The sequence below is a fragment of the Elephantulus edwardii genome, unplaced genomic scaffold, assembly GCF_000299155.1.
Source record: "Elephantulus edwardii isolate Elephantulus edwardi_28Jun2011 unplaced genomic scaffold, EleEdw1.0 scaffold00081, whole genome shotgun sequence".
NCBI lineage: Eukaryota > Metazoa > Chordata > Mammalia > Macroscelidea > Macroscelididae > Elephantulus > Elephantulus edwardii.
This window is the reverse complement of record NW_006399831.1, coordinates 7,757,874-7,765,575: the sequence shown is the minus strand read 5'-3', so window position 1 is coordinate 7,765,575 and position 7,702 is coordinate 7,757,874.

The window sequence follows — 7,702 nt, the reverse complement described above, 5'->3', positions numbered from 1 at the left end:
CTCTGGTGGCCTAGTGGCTGGAAGCTGCACTGTAATCCCCCCAGAGGTGTGCGGTTCAAATCCACCAGGTGCTCTGCTGGAGAAGGAGGGACAATCTCCTCCTGTACCAGTCAGATCCGATTTGACGGTGCACACAAAAATAACAATAATTTAAAAAATGTTTGATGGTTTATGCCATTAAGTTCAGTGTGCCTATTATCAGTGTGCATCAGTTAAACATACAAAGTTCCTGTCCAGCTGGTTTAAATTCATGGAGACTCCATATAGCACAGAGCAGGAATTCGCTATTGGAATTTTTCTCCCTATGGCTGTAATCTTTATGAAAAGATTACAAGGCTTTTTTTTTTCACACAATAGGAATTAAAATTACCAATTCATTGAGAAATCAAGTACAAATCACACGTACTGTCCAACTATGGTATTCATCAATAGATAACTTGAACCAAAAATCATCAACAACTCTGTGTAATTATAATTTTGTATATAGTTCATATAATCACCACAACATTAAGACAGGCATAGTTAATCTGCATACTCATGAAAGCCTCAAATTCAGAGAAGTTAAGTAATTTCCATGAGATCAGTTTGTTGCTTAAAGTGGTCAAGTGGCCTGTGACTCATAGCCACATTAGGCATAATAGCCTTGAACCCTGCTCTGTTCTGAGCCAGTCTCACTGTCTCTGACACATCTATCCCATTACCGCAGTTACTATGTTAATCTATCTCGTCTGGGGTCTTTCTGTCCTGCACTGTTTCTCTATCCTTTCAAGCATGATGTCCTTCTCCAAGGACTGGATCTTCCTGGTAACATGCCCAAAGTATGTGAGGTGGGGCTTCAAAATCATATTACTAGCAAATGGTTAAACTAAAATTGACAACTCTGCTTACCCATGTATGGACACCATTGTTTTGATTACTGACTTTTTTCTGGTCATATTTATAAAACCTGAATAAAAAAAGAACCGTTTTCTTTACTATTATTGTTGATTGCTGTCTAGTTGAGAATGACCCATAGTGACCCTATAAACAAAAGGCCTGAAGCCCCTCTGTAACTAACATCACTTCTTCATGTTCATAGAGTTTCCAGAGGCATGTGGTTTAGGAAATGGTTGCCACTCCTTCTTTCAAACCTGTCCTAAATTGGGACCCCCACCAAACACAGTCCATGATGGGCAGCAATTATGGCATTTGACACCCCAATGGCACAGGGTTCAGTATCAGAGCAAACCCAGATTACCTCAGTACAGCAAAGTGACAGAAGAGTGCAGTATGACTTAGACTAATGTTCCTCCGAATTATAATCATATGACGCTTAAGAGCCTCAGGCCTGAGGGCCCTCCAAGATGTCTTGTAGACACTAATCAAGAGGCTTAAATCACAGAACAGCCAGACATTCCACCTGACGCTCAACCGGAACAAGTACACCCACCTTACAGATTCTTGTCATGTCACTCAGTCACTGAAATGAAGACAAGGGGCTTGCCTTAAATCAAAGACCTTCCAGGGTGTCCTGTTGACACTAACAAGAGGTTTAAATCATACAACAGCCAGACAGTCCACCGACCCTCAACCAGAATAAGCTCACCTATCTTACAGATTCCTGCCATGTCACCAGACACCATCTTCCCTAATGGATTTATTTCAATGTTTCTCAAACTCAACATCCTAAACATCGTAGGATGATTTAAAATAGCATTCCATTATTGCACACGCACACACACACACATACACACACACTCTCACACACACACTCCTTTGACTAATATTGTTTGGAAGGGATAGAAATTTCCAAGTTTGTGATTGATTCAATTAATAAGTAAATTAGTGAATTACTTAATAAAAATCACAATAAGTAAATACTACATATTTTTAAATACATGGATGAAATGCAGTAACTAGCTTGTTTTTTATCATAATACTTTGAACTTCCTAAAAGACTAATATTTACATAGAAAGATGCAATAATTTTTAATGATCATTTTTGTTTATTTTTGACTGTTTATCAATAAGTTGGAGTAACATATTTATCTTCTAATTACTTTAAACCAGTAAAGTTCTTAATTTAAATACATTCCTAATACTCTTAAACAATGCCTTAAATCAGAAAGCATTCGATGGAGGTGTAGAAAGAATCAGGATTCTGGAGCCACTTCTACAAGATGAGCTTGAAATTAATGTAAAGGCAGACAATGTATCTTTCAAATCATATTGAACTTCTTTATTTTTTAAGATACAAGACAAAGAAACAAGACACAAGAAAATACCACTTTAGAAGTTAAAAATCCTGTATAAAATAAGTAATGTCTCTTGTTGAGAATCTTATTAAAACACTCTCATTTCTTAAAAATTATGTATATGTTTATTGAAAACTGTAAAAATTAATGTTACTCTCTAACATGCTGAATTAACAAAAAAATAAAGTTAAACCAATACAGTCAGTTCAAAATATATTATCATCACTAAATTATTATGTTAACTCCACTTTTAAAGAAGAAAAAGCAGATTTGGAAAGCTATAGGTAAGGTTGAGCACTTAACTGCTAGAAATTTAATTAATTTGTCTCAGATTTCTCATTAATCAATATGATTTATTTCCAAATAGAATTAAGTCATAGATTTCATGAAGGCCATTTTTCTACAAAGATTTGTGCAACAATTATTATTATTTTAAAATATGCAATTCATAGAGAAAAAATTATTTTAAACTAAATACCTGCTACTGAAATATACGCTTAACAGATGCTTTCAAAAGGCCTCTTGTTAGTTAGAAGGTGTGCTTTTCCTCAGGGCTTGCCTTGCACCAGATGCTTGGAATGCACTTTACATGCAGTAACTCAATGGATACTAAAAACAAGTCTGTGAAGAAGGAATTTTTCTCATTCCTGTTTACGTGTGATTTGAATGAGGCACAAACAAGGCAAGCCTGTTGCTATAGAGTCAGTTCCAACTCCTGGCGCTCCCATGTGTGAGAGTATAGAGCTGCTCTGGCTCAGTGAGTTCAATCCTTCAACCTTTGAGTCAGTGGCTGATCATAAACTACTTGTACCAACCAGGTTTCTATTATTTTGATTGTTTTTCTATATAGCAGGGATACCGTTAATATTCAAAGTCTAGAGAACAGGTCTATACAGTATTTTTATAGATCTCTTGTCATTGGTAAATATCACTACTTTGTGAAAGTTTCTCTAAAAACCTATTTCTACAATATGTGGTAATATTATCTGGAATTCTGGAATGTTTATACTTCAATAAGATTCTTAAGTTTTTAAAATTAAAAGGGATGAGTGTAATTCTTTTAAAAAAGAAGTTGTTGTTATTGTGTACCGTCGAGTCAGAACTGACACATAGCTGACCCTCTGGCAAGTTTCCAAAAGTAGTTTATCGCGTGAGAGGAGATTGACCAGCCTTTTTCCACAGAACACATGGATTCTAACCGTGTGCCATTGGGATTGCAGCACAGCTTCTTACCACTACACCACCTTGCTAATATTATGTATGGGGGGAAAATTGACAAGTAGTAGCACATTATTTAGGTGGCTTACAAAATAAAATTAAATTTTATTTCACATTTCTTTTAATTTTTTTTTCTCTAAAAATGTCTAGTGTTTCATGATATTCTTACCAGGTACTTACTATGTCTCCAAATATTTAAAATATACTTCTCAAAAACATCCTGCATGGTTCACACAGGATGAAAGTCAAAATTATATCTGCTATATGGATTGAAGCTCAACAAAGAGTCTCACCACTGGGCCTGTTGGCAGCATCATTATGGATAGTTAAGAGATTGAGATAGTTAACAGATTCAGTTTGCTTTGTCCCACAATCAACACTCTTGGAATCAGCAGTCAGGAAATCAGGAGATGAATTGCATTGGGAAAGTCAGCTGCCAGGGATTTCTCCAGAGTACTAAAGAGGAATGGCATCAGGCTGGAGAATAAGGTGCACCTAACTAGGGCCATAGCCTTCACAGTTGCGTGCTATGAGTCAGAGAGCTGGACGGTGGTTAGGGATGATAGAGAATTGGTGCGTTTGAACTGTGATGCTGGAGAAGAATGCTGAATATACTATGGACTGCTAGGAGAACAAACAGTTTCATCCTGGAGACGGTTAAGCTGGGCTGCTTCTTGGAGGCAAAGATTCAGAAGCTTTGTCTGACATACTTTGGGCATGTTGCAGGACCAGCCGTTGGAGAGGGACATCATGTTTGGGAGGGTGCAGGGACAGTGCAAGAGAAGACACTCTATGAAATTCATCAATTCAGTGATTGGGGTAGTGAGCATAGGTATGTCAGAGACAGGTTGGCAGAGGATAGAGCAGAGTTTAGGGCTCTTCTTCATAGGTAGGGTTGCTATGAGTCACAAGTGACTCGATGGCACATAACAACAACAAATATAGGTTACAGACTAGCAGAAAACCCAGATATTAATCAATTACTCAAAGTAAAGGAACAAATAAAGTGCATAATTGGTGTTCTCCTAAATTCTGGACTGAATTCCCATGTTGTTGTTGTCAATTGCCATCGAGTTAAGCACGACTCATAGTGACTCTATGAACAAAAAAAGGCCTGAAACCTTTCTATAACTGTCATCATTTACCAAAGTTCAGAGAGTTTCCAGAGGCATGTTGTTTAGGAAGTGGGTACCACCCTTGCTTCCAATGAAATCTCAAAGCTGCTCTTTACATCAGCAGTACTTCTAATGACAATTTTTTTCTCTTATAAAATGATACTCATTTTCATTTGACCATGAACAAAACACTATAATGAAACTTAATAATCCACCAGAAGTTCATATGAGACATTTCATAAGAAAATGAAAATGACAGTTTATTGAAAAACTTTTTTGTATCCTTACACTGGCTTGATTTTGTTTTTTTTTGTTTTTTTTAAAAAAAACCACTATAATGGAACTAATAAACAGCAATATTATTTTGAGTTCTCTCAACTTACTCTTTAATAATGTCTAAAGATATTAGGGTGGTTTTTTTCCATTTCCAATAATGATTCTTTTCCTTATTTGCTACCATTGACTTTTTTCAAAACCATGAAAGACAGACTCAATGATTATCTGTTGTGTTACTCTGCTTTTGAAAAATGAGATTTCATTTTCCCTGTGATAATTGTTTTTAAAGACATTTTCCATATGTCACTATGTTTTCATGAACTTTGTATAAAAGCTAACAATACAAAAATACCAATAATGAAAAAGAAACAAAACAAAATTGAGATGTTGCTTCCTATGAAAATTTTTTGCCGAAATAAATGAGTCCAGCTGTGCCCAACTGATGGCTTTGCACTTCTACTTACCATTGCAGAGTGTTCTGACCAAGCAGTGTGGTTTCTAGAAGATAAATATTGCTTCTGCCAGTATAATTCCATTTAATAAAATAAACCTCATTGCCAACTAATAGCTGACCCTTGAGTGTGCTTTATGAAGACTCTGAATGGTAGAGGAACAGATTGTTGTTCTTACTACAAGCCTCAAGTGGAATCGAACCACCTTTTTGTCAGCAGCTCAATTCCCTACTGGTTACTCCACCAGACCTAAACAAGGACTTTTTATTGAATAAATAGAAATCCTTCTTTTAATGAAGTTCTTTATTACAGCTGAGCTCTTAGGGCTAATTAATTGAAATCCTATAGGTTGTTCTTGATTTTGTTATTCCTAATTGCTTTCAAATCAAGAATGACTCATAGTAACTCTATGAACAATATATCTGAATTTTGTCATGCTCTGTACCAGCAACATCATCTCTCACTTACTGGGGCCTGTTGTTGCAATCACTGTGTCAATCTATCTAGTTGAGGGGCTTCCTCTCTTTTACTGACCCTCCACTTTTCCAGGAATAGTGAATGTCCCTTTCCAAAGTATAACCTCTCCTAACAAGACGTCTAAATTATGTGAGTTGAAGCTTCATCGTCTTTGCCTTCAAGTAGCATTCTGGCTTCAATTTCTGCAAAACATGATGCAGTCCATGAGATATTCAATACTTATCTCCAACAACACAGATCAAAAACATTAATTCCTTTGTCGTCCTTGTTAATTGTCCAGGTTTCAGATGTATAACGAGTGTTTGAAAACACCATGGCCTGAATCAGGCACATCTTAGTCTTTTTACTGGCATTATTGTTTATCAGCAGTTTGGAGAAGTGCCTGACAGAAAAAAAAAATCCCAATGCTGTCCATTTTCTGATCTTCTGACTGATGGTACCAAGGGTGTTAACTGTGGATCCAAATAAGATGTAAGATGAAATCATTGATAATTTCAATCTTGATGTTGCTTATAAGTCCACTGGTGAGGGTTTGGGTTTTTAACACCTTGATGGTGAGATATAATCCATATTTAAGGCTGTAGTCATTGATATTCTGAAGGAAATACTTAGTCTTCCTGAATTTCTGTAAGAAAGGTTGTATCATCTTAATAATGAATGATATTGATAAGTCTTTCTCCAATCTTGATGCCCATTCTTCTTTAAAGGGGTCAGTTTTAAACTTATTTGCTCAGCATACAGATTGAATACATATGGAGAGATTATACAACCCTAACTCATACCTTTCTCCATTATAATGCATGTACTATTATTATTTCCTTACTCTGTACAACAACCTCTTGGTCTAGGTCTAGGTTTCACATGAGCACAAGTAAGTGTTCTGAGGTTCCATTCTCAATTTTAGCCATAATTTGTTATGATACACATAGTAAAATGCCTTTGAATAGTCAACAAAGCCAAATAGACATTCTTCTAACTTTCAACCAGGACCCATCTGACATAAGAAATGATATATATTTCTGGTGTTTCTGCATCTTCTAAAATCAGCCTAAATTTCTGATAATTCTCTGTTAATATCTTATTGTGCCTATTTTTTAAATTTTTATTACATGCCATCAAGTCACTTGTGACTCAAAACAACCCTGTGTACAACAGCCCTGAAACCTGCTCTATCCTGTGACACTTTTACTCTCTTTGACATGTCTACCCTCATTACCTCAGTATCAATCCATCTCATTGATGATCTCCCTCTTTTTCTCCATCTCTCCACCCTTCCAAGCATGATGTCCCTCTCAAAGGACTGGTCCCTCCTTGCAACATGCCCAAAATATGTCAGATGAAGTCTCAGAATCCTTGCCTTCTAGGAGCTTCCCCCTCTCTAGGATGAACTTGTTTGTTCTCCTGGCAGTCCATGGTATGTCCAACACTCTTCTCCAGCACCACAGCTCAAAGGCATCAATTATCTTTCTATCATCCCTAGTCATTGTACGGCTCTCTAACACATAGCAAACAATTGCAAAGACTATGGCCTGGATCAGGAGCACCTTAGTTTCCAGCCTGACATTGTTGCTCTTCAGTACTCCAGAGAGGTCCCTGAGTGCCGACTTTCCTAGTGTAAATTTTTCAATTATCTTCAGTAATATTTTGCTTGCATGTGATATTAAAGATATTGTTTGATATTTTCCACATTCTGTTGGATATCACCTTTCTTGGGAATACATATCATCTCTTCCCATCTATTAACCAGTCAGCTGTCCTCTAAATTGACTAGCATAGACCAGTGAACACAATATAACCTACCTTGCGGTGGTTGGAAGAAGAAACTCTGGTGTCAGTTGCTTTGTATAGATTACATTAGAATTTTCTCTCAATTCTTATTTTTTTTTTAAATTTAGGTTGTTTGTTTTTCATTTCAATGAACATCTACAGA